This window comes from Anomaloglossus baeobatrachus, chromosome 1 (assembly GCF_048569485.1).
Source record: "Anomaloglossus baeobatrachus isolate aAnoBae1 chromosome 1, aAnoBae1.hap1, whole genome shotgun sequence".
NCBI classification, from domain to species: Eukaryota; Metazoa; Chordata; class Amphibia; order Anura; family Aromobatidae; genus Anomaloglossus; species Anomaloglossus baeobatrachus.
This window is the reverse complement of record NC_134353.1, coordinates 737,351,312-737,368,555: the sequence shown is the minus strand read 5'-3', so window position 1 is coordinate 737,368,555 and position 17,244 is coordinate 737,351,312. Positions and strand designations below refer to the sequence as shown.

Genomic DNA, 17,244 nt, shown 5'->3' with positions numbered 1-17,244 from the left:
GGAGGGGGGGGGGAATAAAAAAAAAAAAAAAAAAAAAAAAAAAAAAACACCCACGTCAAAATCATTGTGGAATTGCATTTTTTTACAACTTCCCCATACATGGAATTTATTCTTTTTCCAGTACAAAATAGGTGGCAGAATGAATGGCGTCATTTATAATTACAACTCATCCCGGAAAAAAACAAGCTCTCATACCGCTAAATTGCCGGGTTGGGGGGGGGGGGGCGGGGGGAGTTATGGCTCTTGGAAGAAGGGGTGGTACAAACGAAAAAAAATAAAACAAAAAAACATGGGAACTGGCCGGGGGTGAAGGGGTTTACGGGTGCTTTAAAGTAAACCCTGGGACATGGAATTGAGCCTTGGTTTATATCTGCAATTAAAATGAAACCAGTTTTGCCACGAAAATGTCCAAAATAGACGTACAGATCACACACACACGGAAGAGATGTGAAGTAGATGCCGTAAAGATGAATAATTTACTTCCCCCCCACCCCCAAGACGTAAAATAGACATTTTTATATAAGCACATAGGAAGGTGCAAGTCTTTTTGGAAAGTACACTTGAACATACAAAGTAGCCATGACCTTCCAGGGAAGAGATTAAGAAAAAAGAAAGAAAAAAAATCCACAACAGAAAAGTATCAAGGCAATTTTCCAAAGGCTTTGTGAATGGCTTGCTGACAGAACAGACAGAAAACGTAGGCGCTCTAAATAACGAATATGATAACCTAATTGAAATTCAGTTTGCAAAACACCTCCATTAATAGAAGCCAGCGTCTCGCTGTATCACATTCCACGTTTTACAGGAACCCAGTCGAACACAACAAAGCATTAGAAGCAACTGTTGAGATCAAATGGTATATAATTTCTGAGACACTGAAATACCCTGCCGAGTGTAACAATGCTGACAGCAATTGCAACATACATTAAACGCTAACAAAAAGATGAACGGGGAGTTCGGCACAGCTTATGAACGCCATTTACGGCTGCAGCGCAATAAACATGCAGCTGCTTTTATGAAGCAGAGCCTGGGAGTTTACAGAAAGGTCCTTGCCATTTTCTAGCAGGCGGTGCACTCATGTCCTGTGTCTTGATAGCAGGTGTAACAGGTGCACCGCTCTTATGCTATTGTTATGTAAACTCACATTCATAGACACTTTGTCCTATAGGCCCAAGTAAACATATAAAATCTGTATGTATCGCCAAGAGGAGTTCCATATATACACTTTATATTTATGGTTATCGGTGCTGATACCTGCTACTTTTGGGCACCGATGACGTCATGGTAGCCTTGTTCTGGTCTTGGGAAGTGAAAAACATCACAATTAGTGTTGAGCGGACCCGGATCCGCAAAATCCGGATCTGCACGGTTTGAGAGCCCGATGCGATTTTTACCAGTACCCAGGATTTGGGGTGCACGATCCGGATATTCATTCTCTCTCTCTCGATCCGACTCCCCATTGATTTACATGGACGCGGATTCCGAATCGGATCCGGACTTCTGCGGCAACCCCATCCGGATCCGCCGGACCCGGATTATAACCGATCCGCTCAACTCTAATCACAATACATTGTAGCTTGCAACTTTTTTCGTTGTATGGAGCCCGCTGGTGAACGACAGTAATGCATTCAGGACAGATGATTTGTTATGGAGCCCAATACTGGCATTGTTTCATAATCTTTCATAAGCTCTTACAAACCAGTGATTCCATTTCCCCTCCAACCATTTTCATAATTACTACTACTCGAGCGTACAGAGGCAGTGGAACATATGAAGGCAGATTTATCAGGGCTCTGCAGCAATGGCACACTGCGGAGTCATGGCTCGCTTGTTACAGGTGAAGGACATACTTATCTACATTTAACACAAAGTCTTAAAAAAAAAAAAAAAAAAAAAAAAGGAGCACATGATGGGGGCCAATTCATTAACATTGGTGTTTCGTACACCAGCACTAAAGATGAGCAAGGAGTAGTAAATATGTCTTATCAATGGCATGCGCCTCACCAGAAACATTACTCAAGTCAGTAACAAGTACATTTCTGGCGTAAGTTACACCACTAAAGTGGATAACTTTCTTAAAGGGAACCTGTCCCCAGATTTGGTTACTATAAGTTGTGGCCACCAACAGTGGGCTCTTATATACAGCATTCCAGAATACTGTATATGTATAGAAGAGCCTACCGGCGGTGGCCACAGCTTATAGCAGCCAAGTCTGGTGACAGGTTCCCTTTAGGTTTTGACATGCTGCATGCATGCTGGGACTAGCATGAAAATGCCAATACTGGCAAAATCTGGTGAAAACACTAATGAATCAGGGCCAAAACGGCTGGACACAGAATTGTAGTAAATGACACTGAGCATTAGGGTTTATCCACATGACAGTCCAAATTGGTGCAGGTTTTCCTGAATTCCCAAAGTTCACCAGTTAGAACATATATGGCAATTATAAATCATGAACTTTCATTAAAAAAAAAAAAAAAAAATCAGCACTGGAGGAGGGAGGCATAAAATAAGAAAGTTAGGCAAAATGAAAGATGCCTTAAAGGGAACCTGTCAGCAGAAATTTCGCAATAAAACTAAAAGATTCCCCCTCTGCAGCTCCTGGGCTGCATTCTAGAAAGGTTCATGTCGCTACTGTGCCCCCTTTGAGACCTAAATAAATACTTTATAAATTCTTACCTTTTTGTATGCAAATGTGTTTTTATGGTCACGGGGGCGGGCTGTTTTTCGCCTGTTATTCGCACCCCTGCCGCTGTATGCCGTCCCCCATTGCTCATTTACATACACGAGGACGCCCTCCTCATGTAACTGTCCTCCCGAGGTCTGGCGCATGCCCACTGCCAGTCTCGCGGGACTGAGCACTGTGTGAACGCTGATGAGGGGATTGCGCAGGCGCGAGATTATGGGCGGCGCTGTGATTGTCATCAGCAGCGTCATCCAAATACCCGCCCATAATCTCGTGCCCGTGCTTTTCCCTCTGCCTCCACTGTTATGCGCAAGCGCTGGCCATATGAACCACGTCACCTATTACCGCGGGCACGAGATTATGGGCGGGTACTTGGATGACGCTGCTGATGACAATCACAGCGCCGCCCATAATCTCACACCTGCGCAATAACCTCATCAGCGTTCACACTTTGCACAGTGCTCAGTCCCGTGAGACTGGCACCGGGCATGCGCGAGACCTCGGGAGGACAGTTACATGAGGAGGGCATCCTCGTGTGTGTAAATGAGCAATGGGGGACGGCCTACAGCGGCAGGGGTGCGAATAACGGACGAAAAACAGCCCGCCCCCGTGACCATAAAAAAATATTGGCATACAAAAAAGGTAACAATTTATAAAGTATTTATTTAGGTCTCAAAGGGGGCACAGTAACAATAGGAACCTTTCTAGAATGCAGCCCAGGAGCTGCAGAGGGGGAATCTTTTAGTTTTATTGCGACATTTCTGCTGACAGTTTCCTTTCAATCTGGCCATTAATTATTATCTGTATACTTTTTTATACTTTTGACTCAAATACAGAATCACAGCAGAATATGCTTTCCAAGACAAAGAGCCACTTACAAAAAGACCCCCACAAAACAAGTCACTTAACCATGTGGTATACATTTTTATTTTCTAAAACGGGTACCTATTGGTTGACAGATGCCCACGCATCCTAAATGACTGTGACCACTCTTGGACATATATCTTATCAAATACTGTATACTGAACCTCACCTATACTCATCAGATTAAAACCTAATCCCAGCACCAAGGCTTCAGTAGTCTCCAGTCTTTCCTTCCTGCAGTGATGATTACAGAACCGCTTCCCCCAATCACTGGCTGCATCGCTCACGTGCTCCTGGGTGACACTTGTTTTCTTATTCCATGTGGTCATGAATGTAGGAACCACTAGATTAGTGGAGTTGGAGGGGGAAGGGGGGGGGCAGATTAAAATATGCGAGTATAAGTTACTTCACTTTATATCATTTATTCCTTATGGACAATTTTCTTAAAATACTAGAAAACCCCTTAAAAGAGAACCTGTCAGTCAGATTGTGGAATGTAAAAGTACAGACACTGCTGTATTAAAAGGTTCAATTGATGCATTTGCTGAAGAAATCCACTTTGTTAATCTTTAATTAGCCTAGGAGGTTTTCTGCCTCCAGTATATGAATGACAGGTTACTACTGAGATATCAAACACAGGAGGCAGGTGAGGAGGCAGGGGAATCACAGACAGGGAGGAGAAGACCCAGTGCACAGACTAGCCCCGATGTACCCAAAAAGAATCAGAAAATCAGAAAACTTCCAATGGGGATTGAAGAACAAAGCATATTCCTTCACCAAGGGTATCAATTTAACCAGTGTCACAGTCATGACATCCTTTACGTTCTTGGATGAAAATGCAATACAAAAACAGCCATATCTCAGGAGTCACAGTAATCTCACAAAGACCAAAGCCATCGTAATGAGAAGAGGTACCCATCAAATGTTAAGAGAGACTAAAATACAGGTTGGAAATAAAGCATTGCTGGCACTTAGAGACCTTCTCAGGAACCATGCCCCTACACATTGTCTTATCAGTCTACCCATTGGCCTCATAGGTAAGGGGCATACATCCACTCCAAATCATGAACCAGTTACCGAATGACAGCTGAAGCACCAAAGAGCTCTGTGCTGGTCAACACTAAAGAGAGGTCTCCGACGTCAAAGAAAAGCGAAAAGAAAACTAGCTAGATTTTGCTCACAAGAACCCTACCATAGGAATATTTTTGTTGCCATCACACAATGATTTTTTTTTTTAATATATATATATATATATATATATATATATATATATATATATATATATATATATATATATATATATATATATATATATATATATATATATATATATCACACATAAAGACAACTTAAAAACTCTGAATCGTGCTGACCACACATCTACGATATCCAGGGTACTAAAGGAAGAGCTGTTCAGTTCTCCAAGCTGATCTAAGCGGTAGAGCTTGTCTGTACATTGGATGAATTTCTGGCAAGGTAAGCCTTTATTCCATTACACAAAAAGTGGTACAGAATGTCCCTACACTAATCAAAAATCTAACCTCTTCATTAACAAAGCACTTGTGTTCCTGCCCACGAAGCAGCCGTGCAGAGGACGCAGCTTGCAGGTAAGTGAAAGTATTAAGAAAATGTACGTTTCTTCTTTCACACAGATGGCAATCTGATCAAAGCTTCATTCACAGCAATAGATTTTATTAAAGAGAAAAGTTATGTAGACCTAAAATGTTCTGTGAAACATGACAACTATAACCAACCAACTTCTTGCCCGCAATTTCTTTGGGACCTGCATTTTAAAGCTGTGATTCACAAGACAGTTCACAGAAGAAGTCAAACTTTTAGGGCACTTTCACACTTGCGTTCAGCGCAGTCCGTCACTATGGAAAATAGCGCAGTCCATTAACGCACTACGCTATTCTCCATAGACTTGTATGGACGACGCACTGTAACGCAAGTGTTAGCGTTGCATCCACTGGACGACGCAGCATCGTTATTTTGACGCTGCGTCAGGCGGAAGGAACGCAGCATGTAACTTTTTTTGAGCAGCGCAATCTGTAGGATTTCACTGCACATGCTCTTTTTTTTTTAAAAAAAAAAAAAAAATAAAAAAAAAAAAAATATCAAACTTTATTTTGTCTCTCAGTGGTCGAACGTTAAGCTGAGCGCCCAGCCGCCGGCATGTGAGAGCCCTCAGCTGAGCGCCCGGCCGCCGGCATGTGAGAGCGCTCAGCTGATCGTTCACAATAGTCTGCTGCCGGTAAAACTGTAAAGAAGGGAGAAAAAAAAAAAAAAAAAAAAAAGCTTTCCGTTGTTTTGTACGATCCGTTGCGCCATTATATGCAACGCATCTGTTGCATCCGTCACACAACGCAGTGCAACGGATGCCGTTCAACGCAAGTGTGAAACTAGGGGCGTACAAAAATCAAAAAAGGTCATTGCTTCAACTAAACAGGAGATGCCGCCATTGCTCACCTGATAAAGATTTGCCAACACTCTGGTGGTGTTACCTTAATTTTTCTATAGCGATGGCATGCCTTACATCCACGTGACCCACAAAACCAATCACTGGCCTCAGGGATATACTACCGTAGTATCTATAGCAGGAGAATGCCGAGGACATTGACTGGATGCAACTTACGGTATGTCTTTGCGGCAGAAAAAAAGGCAAATAAAACAAACAAAACAAAGTTTCAGTACCTGCGTGGCAGGAGATTTAACAAGTAAATATTGGCTGCTTTTTCACATTTCCTGTAAGGTTAATTTCCTAAACTCCTGAACAACTCCTTTATCCAGGAAAATTCGTTTTTCACCCAACTACTACTACTACTACTGACATTGAAATCAGTTGTTAATGGGCTAAGCTTAGGCTCATTCCCCTCAGTGTTGGAGGCTCCATTACAAACCTCAGTTGCAGATTCCATCAAAAATTGGCAAAAAAAAATCGTGCAGCATTTTACACTATTTACTTCAGTTATACAACAATCTGCCTTAAGTCTCATGTACGAATAGTCAACTGAATCCAACAGGCATCAATAATGTCAGCTGATCAAAAACTTTGTTGTATGCAAATCTCACAAAGGGGGCTTGTAAAGACAAGGTGGCGGGTTGTATAAATAATTTTAGGAAGGTTAACGATGCAACAATTTTTTATTTCTTCTATACACGTGGTTTTACAGCAACCATGGTCTTTATGCGCCTCCAGATGACAGATATCATGACGGTAGCGTATGCATCCAGCTCCAGCCGGAAACAATAGTCCTTAGGATAGTTCCTCAATCCAGACGACGGATATCATTCCTGTAGAACATGCATCCAGCACAAAACGCTGCAGTCCATCCATGGGCACCAGGAAATGGCTGCAACAAAGGATCCTCTCGCCTCCATGTCATAGCAGCATCTGCCTTCAAACAGGTCTCCTCGCTTTTCTACCTCTTTTGGAATCAGCCCCCTGGATGAGGAGAGGTGATCACGTCGCACCCCCTTAAACATCTGTTTAATGTAACTCCAAGTACGAAGGAGGGTAGTCTCCGGCCAGTGTGCAGGCTTGTACATCTGGGAGGCCCCTTAGGCCGCTTTCATACATCCAGCATTTTGCCGCTTTGCCGGATCAGTCACACTCCAGTACAGTGCAATACAGTACAATGGCAACGCGGCAAACTCAGGTCACATGACAGCATTTTTCGGAGCTTGCCGCGATGCCATTGCACTGTACTGGAGTGTGACGGATCCAGCAAAGCGGCAAAATGCCGGATGTGTGAAACCAGCCTTACAGAGGGAAACAACAGACGCTCAGCTATCCCACCAGATGCAGAATAATATGTGAAATAATATGACATACTGTTACAACCCCCTTCCAATTGTGCACAGACAAGTGACCTTAAAGTGACATACATTAAATAAATATATAATATACATACATACACACACTATTAGTGTAATAATAGATAACGTAACCGGTGCTCCGTGTTGGAAAGAGTCCAATAGTGTTTCGCTCAGGTTCAGCTGGACGTTAGATCAAGTTCAGTTTGGGACCTGGACTTGACCTGAACCCCATTGGAAGTCACTGACTGGGCAGTTTGGCCTCTCTGTCCTCATGTAGCAGCCATAAACAGAGCACTTCCGGGGGAGGGAGGGTTTTTGGGTTTTTTCCCCCCAATATTGAATATATTTTAGTCTACACACTATATCCAATAACTCCCCCCCCAGTGTGAACCAAACACAACATGCGGCTCGCACTGGACTGAGAACAGAGTGTACTCGAGCACAGCGATGCTCAATTGAGGCTGTGCCTAGATAAAAGCACCTAAACTGGAACACTGATTATTTTTGTAAAGTCCGCGTTCAGTATGAACATTATACTGTTCGGGTTCGCTCATCCACTACCAGTGTCCTATCGTCAGAACTGGAGGTTGACAGGCCTCGGTCCTGAGAGTCTTCTGTAGCAGTGCCTATTTCTAGGCAGGCAAGTACCGTACAGTATATAGCTGCAAACTGAAAGTGTTTCCCAGCATCCGTAACGTGTCACAATTTTGCATTCCCTTTTAGAAAAATACATTTTATGCTGCTTTCGGTGTACTTGAGATTTATTGTATTCTCTGTATGTGCGGATGGCGGCACTTTGAAATAATTGATATTTATGCTACAAGCGGCTATAAAATGGTTATGTTTTCAGATCAGCAATCCTGGGTGTAACTGTCAGCAATACAGAAAGGACACTTCTGCAAAATGCAGACATTTCAGCATGCCAAGTCCCTTGAAACTTATTAACTCGGAAGTAGTAATTCAAACTACTTTATGGCGGAGCTATGTCACTGGCTCGAAATGAAGCAACACCTAATGGCTGCCTTCTGTGAACATGAACGATGCACCCAGAATAGCATGAAAACCCTTCCAAATACACAAACAGTGGCGGAAAACCTTTAAGTGACTAAACTAAAAAGTTGGCAAGTATGCAAAACTTAAAAAACAAAAGCAGGCTCTATTCTTAAGATAACGAAACACAACAGAAAGAATGGAAAAAACAGCAATACAATAACAATGCAGCTGTTACTTTAAAGATTGTCGGCTATAATTCTATTCTGCAACGCGCAAGAAAACAGTCAGAACATTCACTTATATTTACTGTAGATCGCCAAGCTAAGCTTACAAAGGCCCAGGGGACATTCTTTAAGGCTATGTGCGCACGTTGCGTACAGTCACTGCAGACATTTCTGCAGCGATCTGAAGAGCACACGTGCGCTTCCAATCGCTGCAGAAAATGTCCGTAGTAAAAAAAAAAAAAAAAAAAAAGCAGATTCCATGCGCTCTGACTGCAGCTCCTCCCATAGACAGAGCTGGAGCTGCCGGCAAAGCGCATGGAAGTAGTGACATGTCACCACTTAGAACGCGCACTTCGGGCAGCAGCCGAAGCGCTGCGCTCTAAGACGCCACGTGCGCACGGCTCCTGCATAATCTTCATAGATTATGCAGGGGACGCAGGACGCATGCAGTTACGCTGCGCTACAAAGCGCAGCGTAACTGCATGTAATTACGCAACGTGCGCACATAGCCTAAATGTGGGTGAAAGGCAATTCCAGCATGCAAATAGGAAAGGATTCTTTACTGTTACAGTAATAAAACTGCATTGCCCTATCACAAGTGGTGGTAATCAGACACTTTATTAGAGTTTAAAAAAAAAAAAGACATAATGGGTTATATAATCTAGGATAGAAAATGTGTAACTACTAGTCAAGAAAGGTTGACCTTGATCCTATATCTTTATCAACCTACACAAATATGCTAAAAAGCAGTTACTTCACTGCGGTTGTAATATACTCGACAGCTCATGAACCCCACAAGCTGTAGTTTTTATTAGAAGAAATCCTAAGCTGCATAATTTGAATTCTTTCCCATGTGGTTGCACGGCTTCTGTAAATATATTGCCTTTCTTTGGAAGCTTTCTGAGTGGAAACACTCCTGATATGTAGCTTGTCCTGACTGGTGAAATTTCATGCTGCCAATATACATTTCTCCTATTCCAATATGCATGCTAGGAAGTGAGAAAATAGACGTTCAAGCACATATAGTGCTGGCTGTATGCTGAAATAATAGAAAAGCCCACTCAAAAAGATGGCACGTTACAGAGAGTGACCATATTAGACTGCACCAAAAGCAGTTTCAACATGTGGGAGACAAGTGCAGCCAGACAAAACTTACTATATTTATGGTTTAGCGTCGGTTTAGCTGCAGAAGACACCGCCGCTCCTGTCACCTCCACGAAGCTACTGAGGTGAGAAGCGCGATCAGCTGATGTCAGTCAGGTAACTCGCGGCCACCGCTGGATCCTCCAACAGTGACAGCAAGTCTCCCAAGTGACAGCGATGAAGTCACAGGTGAGTTGCTGTCACCGGTGAGTGCTTCACGGGTGACCGCTAATCAGGACGCGGCACAGACAGAGCCGCGGCATGACAATGAAGTTGGGTGAAGTTCATCTGAGTTCATTCTGATCGTGCGGCTCTGTCTGTGTCTGTTGTCATCTGCCATTCAGATCTGCTACATAGCTGTCTGTGGCTGCTGTCAGCGGCCATGTAGCAGGGCCGAATGGCAGAAAAAAAAAAAAAAAAAAAAAAAAAAAAAAATCACACAAACCACACACGCACTGCAATCATGAGAAAAATCTCAGGATCGCAGTGCACTTGCATTGCACTCTGACCTAACGTGAACTAAAATCAGCCGAGTTTTTTTTCAGCCAACTTGGACCGATTTTACACGCATAGATGTGTTTCCAGCCTTACTCTAGTTTCCACTATTGTCGGCTGCAAATCTAGGTTTACACAAGGGAAAAATGAGATCAAACACAAAAGTTTTTTTTACAGTTTGTCGTGGGATCACCCACCATGTAGGGCTACGATAGGGAGCGAGCGAAACACACAAATGGTCATATGGCTGATCAGCTTTTAAGCCCTGTTCACACGTTGCATCTTTGCTGCTTTTTTCATGAATTTTATGCAAATTAAAAGCTGCTTTTACACTACTAGCAAAAGCTCTGAGATTTCAGAAATCAAATCTCACACACTGGAGTGGAAAACTACTGCATTTTTTTGAAAGAAGTCGCATGTCAATTTTTTTCAGCAGCCTTTTTCATCATTGAAAGCAATGAGACTGCAAAAACGTGACGTGCAAAAAAAAAAAAAAAAAAAAAAAAAGGGCTGCTTCCAAAAAGCAGGTGCTGCTTTTATTGACACCCCCCCCCTCAGTGTGTAAACATGTAAACATACCCTAAGGCTATATTCACACAGGGTGTTTTTGATGACTTTTTGGTGGTAAAACTTAATGTATTGACAGTATAGAAGAAAAAAAAAAAAAAAAAAAAATTTTTTGGCGTCAATTGTCTACAGTACATGTTTACATAAAGTTAGTTTCTTTCACTAGAAGAAAAAAAAAAAAAGCTGTAGTTTTTTTTCCACTCGCTTTCTGTGGTGTAAAAAAGAAAAACAGGCAAAGAGGCAACAAGAAAACAAAATAAAAAAAAAAAAACGTGCAAACAACGTATGTGAACCCCCCCCCCCCCCACCACCAAAAACAGTGTGAACATAACCTATTGTATGTGCACATAATTAGGACAAGCCCCCTCTCCTGCGGGGCTGCGAGTGTTCTCCATAAGGCCCGTTTCACACGTCAGTGAAAAACACAGACGTTTTTCACTGGCGTGTAAAACACGCACAGTCCCTGCGTGTGCCGTGAATCTCGGCACACGTGGGTTGTCTAAGCTCAATCCGGGCTCCGTTCTCCGTGGCCCGTGATTGCACTTAGAGATTCACTCACCTGCGGCCGCTCCCGCTGTCCATGGTGCTGATCGCTCCCGCGACGCAGCATCCGGCCGGCGGTGACCCCTGCAGCAGCTGCTTCCGGGTCGGCTGTGTCGTGCATCATTAAGATGCGCGACAGTAATCAACCGGCTTAGAAGCCGCAGGGAGAACGGGCTGCAGAGGACATCGCTGGACGCCGGGTGAGTTAAAATGTTTATTATTTTAAAAGCACGTTTTTTTCTGGCACGTGTTTCATGGATCACACCACTGCGTGGTCCGTGGAACATCAGTGATGCCAGAAAAAAAATGGACATGTCTCCGTGCGGCAATCACGCACACGCGGGTATGCTGCACGGAGACACGTGCAGTGACAAATCACTGACGTGTGAGCAGACCCATTCATTATAATGGGTCTGCGTATGTCAGTGATTCTGATAGGTTTAAAAAAAAAAAAAAGCACAAACGTCCCAGAATCACTGACGTGTGAAAGGTGCCGAAGGCTGCTTTCACATATCAGTTTTTTGCCATCAGGCAAAAAAAACTGATGTGACGGATCTGTTGCATCAGTTTTTTCCATCCGATTCTTCAGTTTTTTGATGGATCCGTTTTGATACGGAGCATGCTCAGTTTAAAAAAAAAAATGGAAACCGGCGCCAGATTCCGGCATATGACGGCTGACTATGGATCCGGCTGCCATAGGCTTCCATTATAAAACACGCTGTACAACGCAATCTGTTTTTCGCCGTAGACAAAAACGTTCACTTAAACGTTCCATCCGGCCACCGGACAAGCAAATATTGCCAGATCCAGCAGAAGCTGGATGGAACACAAGGCCATCCGGCACTAATAGAATTCTATGGGGGGGGAAAAAATGGATCCGGCAGCAACAGATGCTGGATCAGTTTTTTCGTGTTTTTGCCTGATGGCAAAAAACTGATGTGTGAAAGCAGCCTAAGGGAGCGCAACGGCCTGTGCGCACAACCAGGGTTTGGGCAGTTGCGAACTTTAGCTGTATTCTCACCAAGGAGAAAACCCGAGTCTCCGCCACATTAAATTGTTGTACTGCAGCTAGGAAAGCTGCACCACACATCAGTTTACGCTGCGGCGAAAACAAGAATAGTGTGCAGGAGATTTCTATAAATCCCATCCACTGCGCAACACAACGTTTTGGGCGCAGTGAAAAAACACGAAGTGTCCAAAACTCTAAAAACCCTGATCGCATGCACTCACCCTTAAGGCCGGTTTCATACATCCGGCTTTTCGCCGGATTCGGTGCACGCCAGTACAGTGTATACAGTGCAATGGCAGCGCCGCAACTTCCGGGTCACATGCTCCGGTCACATGACAGCATGTGACCAGCGCTTGTCGTGCTGCCATTGTACTGTATACGCTGTACTGGAGTGCGCTGAATCCGGCGAAAAGCCGGATGTATGAAACTAGCCCAAGAATGACACTTTAGTCCCTTTCCATCAGGCTTTAGTTGCTCTGTACCATCAAAAATAATACAGCAGAGCCAATAGAGAGAAAAACTAAAAATAAAAATACATATTACTACACAGGTTCTGTAAAACAGAAAAACTATGAGCCACAGTGAACACATTTTGCTGGAACCCAAGAGGAGAATATGAAAAGTAATGATCTTACGCTCTTGATTTGCGCATTACATTATTTATTCTGTATATCCAGATCTATAATAGTTTAGAAATGACAGAGTTGTATATGTACATACAATATAACCAGCAATAGAATGGTAAAATCCGACACAACCAGTGTATTTTTCACTAACAGTTCACACAAAGCCCACATTTTGCTGAAATCTCTCATCTCGTGCTCCAGCACATATTTTAGTAATATATAATAATGACCGTGACCGTCTGTAATTTGTTCCTAATGAACATGTGAAAGGAGTGCGACAAATGTCAGATTACGTGGTTACTGTATCTCGCAGCGGCTGCCCACACATGTACAAACAGTTCGGTTCTGATCATTGATTGCCAGGGGGTTTCTGAAGCTGAACTGCTGGCCATCAGCTGCTACCGGAGACAGGCGCTGTAGCCAAGAGCCTACATGGCCAGGCTGGGTGCTCTAGAGCCGCTCTTCAGGATCTCTGTTACAGCTCATAGAGGCGTCTTGAACGGTGCCGATTGCCCCCACCCCCTCTAGGACATCAATATTTCCTTCTAGAGAAAGCAGTTGTCATTGGACAACCCTTGTAAGCCGTCATTCACGCGTCTCAATCCCTAGTTGTGAAAGCCAAATGCTCTGTGCCAAGAACATGAATGGATCCATCAGAGGCAAGAAGAGACCTTACAACATCAAAGCTTGTGAGCCTCCCTTTGCTACAAACCCTACCTTAGGAGGAAAGCCTATTTCTCTGTAATTTTAGCTTTCTGCTGAAGGAACTACATATAATTAGGGAAGCCAAAAGAAGCCGTATCTGCCAGAAAAGGTTCCCTTTGTGCAAAGAAACACCACCATGAGCATAGACGCAAAAAATAAAAAATAAGTTCCCACAACACCTGGAGTAACATTACATTTCCATCAGTCCTATTGGGGCACATTTGTTGTTCAGTGACATCACGCGTTTTCAGCGGCTTCTTGTAGGTTTCGCTTACAACACATGATGAGCAAACAACGTCAGACAAGAATTTATAGAGGACGAGAATCGTGAATTAAATGGTTAATAGCGACTAGTGATGCGTGAGCACTACCATGCTCCAGTGCTCGGTACTCATAACCAGCAGGATGCTCTGATGGGCACAACTAGAAAACCCGAGTATAATGGAAGCCAATGGGAAACTCGAGCATTTTTCTGCAAGATTTCCCCAGTGACTTCCATTACACTCGAGTACTCAAGTCACGTCCATCTGAGCATCCAACTTCTCGTTACGAGTACAGAGTACCCGAGCATGGTAGCGCTCACCACTAATAGCGACATCGTATAATGTGTTCTCACAAAATCCTATAGGCCTTGAATTTCCTCCTGTTATTGGTCAAATAGTGAAAAACACAAATAATCTCCAGATACATAATACAAGGATTGAACATTGAAGATTTTTTTTCCCTCCCTAAATGATCTCATGCCTGATGAGCGGGCATTTTTGGACACATTGAGTTGAGGGACTGAACACTCACATTACGCGGTTATATTGGACGATGGGTCGGTATCGCTAGAATCGGACAGATTATCGGCTGGTGGGCCTCAAGTCTTTTTTTTCTGTCAATGAATTTCTCTGCGTCTGTAGAGTTTCATTTTTGTGGGGTGGGGGATAAAACTCCGCATGCGGAGGGTAGATCATCCAGTAATTTGTCTCCACAAGTTTTTTCCTTTTTATCTTAAAAACACTTCATAAAAACATGCTTAAGTAAAGCCACCAAGAAGCTCCCGAATGGCTGCGGTGATCACCACTATGCATGGGCACCTGTGAATTGTTACTTTTCTGTTGGTCACGTCACTACATACAATGCTCATATCTCCCATCTGTGTCTCCATATGTTTTATTATGGCAGATGAATGATATACACAGTATAGCGTGGTGACTTTTGAACCACATTATTTTATACGCCAAGTCCTCGAATCATGTGGGGCCTGCGTCTAGGAACCCGTGCCACTTGGTCATTGTCCGTAGTAGACTTGGGCCACTGATGGGGTCTGGGTAGCCGGCAGGGCATATGCCCAGAGTGCCAGGGGAACTAATAGGCCACTCTGCTTTGGCCAGGGTACTCAATTCCATGCATAAGCCAACAATGGGCGCCTGGCTATGACTCCATGAGCTGATAACGGGCCGTCTTAACCCCAATATTAAGTATGCTTATTTATATGTGTATTAAATGATGGTGACTACAGTTATTGAGGGATTGATATTATTGCCCTATTAAAGTTAACCTGAGACTACAATTCACGGAGCGCCCCGTAATGTTGGATTTCATATTGGGGTCCTGTCGAGGGTCCCTCACTTTGATAGCGGACGTCCCATTCTTGTCAAAGTGGTGGAAACCTTGTCCCAAGTCCTCCCATGCAGATAGGAGCGCAGTTCTGTAGTGTTGTTGCTAATGGGCTAACAACATTTCTAGGTTCTGGCTGCCATACTCCACCACTGGCACTCACAGCCTTAGGCGCAGTGCCATGTCCAGAATTCTGCCCATACAGCTCCATCCTACACACACGACTGCCAGCATCTTCCTCCATGTACAGTCATTCCTCCCAGCCTGTGCATATGGCTCTCCTCATGAACTTGCCCTGTGGCTGAAGACAGGACTAGGCCTCAATGTTACACACTTCAGCCAAACTCCAGAGCCTGCAGCAGCTCGGTGTCATGTCCTCCTTCCTCACAAGCTCAGCCCTGTCTACACTCCACTGTGAGCCATTGCTGCCTGTAGGCCACTCGGGGAGAAGTTCCCGGCACAGGGAGGGGAGACGCTGAGATCCGGCCACAGCACAAACTGCATGCAGCTGGGGAGGAGGAAATGCTGCAGAGGAATGAGGGCAGCTGTCCCTCCATGAACTAGTCTGAGCACATCCTCCACTGCAGGGGTTAACGCAGCCCCCTCCCCGGTGCCGCACTGTAAACACATATGCACAGGGTAAGAACACTCATCATCATGCTCCTGTCTGCAGCCTCCCCCTGGAAAGGGCTCATTTTCCCCTCTTACCTCTGGATCCATAATGGCTCTTTCCCCCACACGCCCTGCGGCCACTATAGCAGATCACAGTGTCAGCAGTAGCCACTTCACCCGTGGGCTAGTTCAGGCAGACCGTGGCCAGCTCCAGCGGCTCCTCTTCCCCTAGAACAAGGGTAAATCCACAGATCCTGCTCGCTGTCTCCCCGGCGCTGGGTAAGATGTCTGGCTGGGGCTGCTTCCCTTTGCTCTGTAGAGCAGCAAGTTTGTGATCATGCTTTGCTTGGCTCCTTCTGTGTCTGTGATTCTGCAAGAGATTGATGGCACGGCTCCAAGCAAGGCTTACACCAAACAAATAGCTTTCACATTTCTCCCTGGGCTTTTCTTAAAGGGGCAGCTCTCTGCTTTCCTCACTATTTTTATGTGGCATTTTTATTTATACATTTTGCTACATGACACATTGTATCGTGGATTTCAATGGAACATTTTCACCTGATTCTTTTAACTGTTTGTGCACCTGAGATCTAAACCTAGAAAGGATAGGGGTTACTTGTACAGTGCTGCTGCACATGTTGGCGCTATATAAATAAATATGTGATGAATAGCAGTTTGTACATATGGGGTAGCACGATTAGGATGACAGCTACCTCTGGTGCCATGTTTCAGTTACAATGTGCCAGCCATTATATAGTGCAGGGATATACTGTACCGAATAAGACTTGCTGCAATGCAGTATATAGTCCTATAAAATCCCTGCCCCCACAGAGCTTACAATCTATAACGGCGAGCGAGGGAAGCGATCTGGCATTCAGGTTTAACGTGGGATAATAAATCCATCTGATGTTCCCTTTCCACTTGCTGAGATCCCAAGAAAATGTGGAGGTGGCATCACGTTATCGCCATGACATTTCATCCATGGCACCAATGCACCCGACATGTCTATGACTCAAGAAGTCATTAATGTATGGTAAATTTCTGTAAGTGCAGAGGAACATGTATCCCCCAGTATGAGATTAAAATTCACTTTCCTAAGTGCACAAAGAATATAACTTCAGGAGTGTAAATTCGTTTTCTAGGAATATTGCCTTTATGGCCTCATTCAGACTTCCATTTTTCACAAATTTGTCCTATCCATGTTTTTCCACACTCCCATTATAGTCTACGGGGCTGTTCACATGGCGGTGTTTTGTCCACAAAAAAATTCTGAAAAGTCCATTTTACATCCAAGCCACACATCAACCTCGCACATTGAGATCAATGGGTCTGTGACAAAAAGGACAAAACCCAGAT

The 17,244-nt window shown here is 44.0% G+C and overlaps 1 protein-coding gene across 16 annotated transcripts in view; it reads right to left on the bottom strand.

Moving 5' to 3' along the window:
• NCOR2 (nuclear receptor corepressor 2) overlaps positions 1 to 16,251 on the bottom strand; it is a 601,679-nt gene extending 585,428 nt beyond the window's left edge. For all 16 annotated transcript variants that reach the window (XM_075322517.1, XM_075322568.1, XM_075322586.1 and 13 more), the window contains exon 1: positions 15,988 to 16,251. The gene's annotated coding sequence lies outside the window, so the exon portion shown is untranslated. The remainder of the gene's footprint in view (positions 1 to 15,987) is intronic.
• Positions 16,252 to 17,244: the final 993 nt, after the last annotated feature.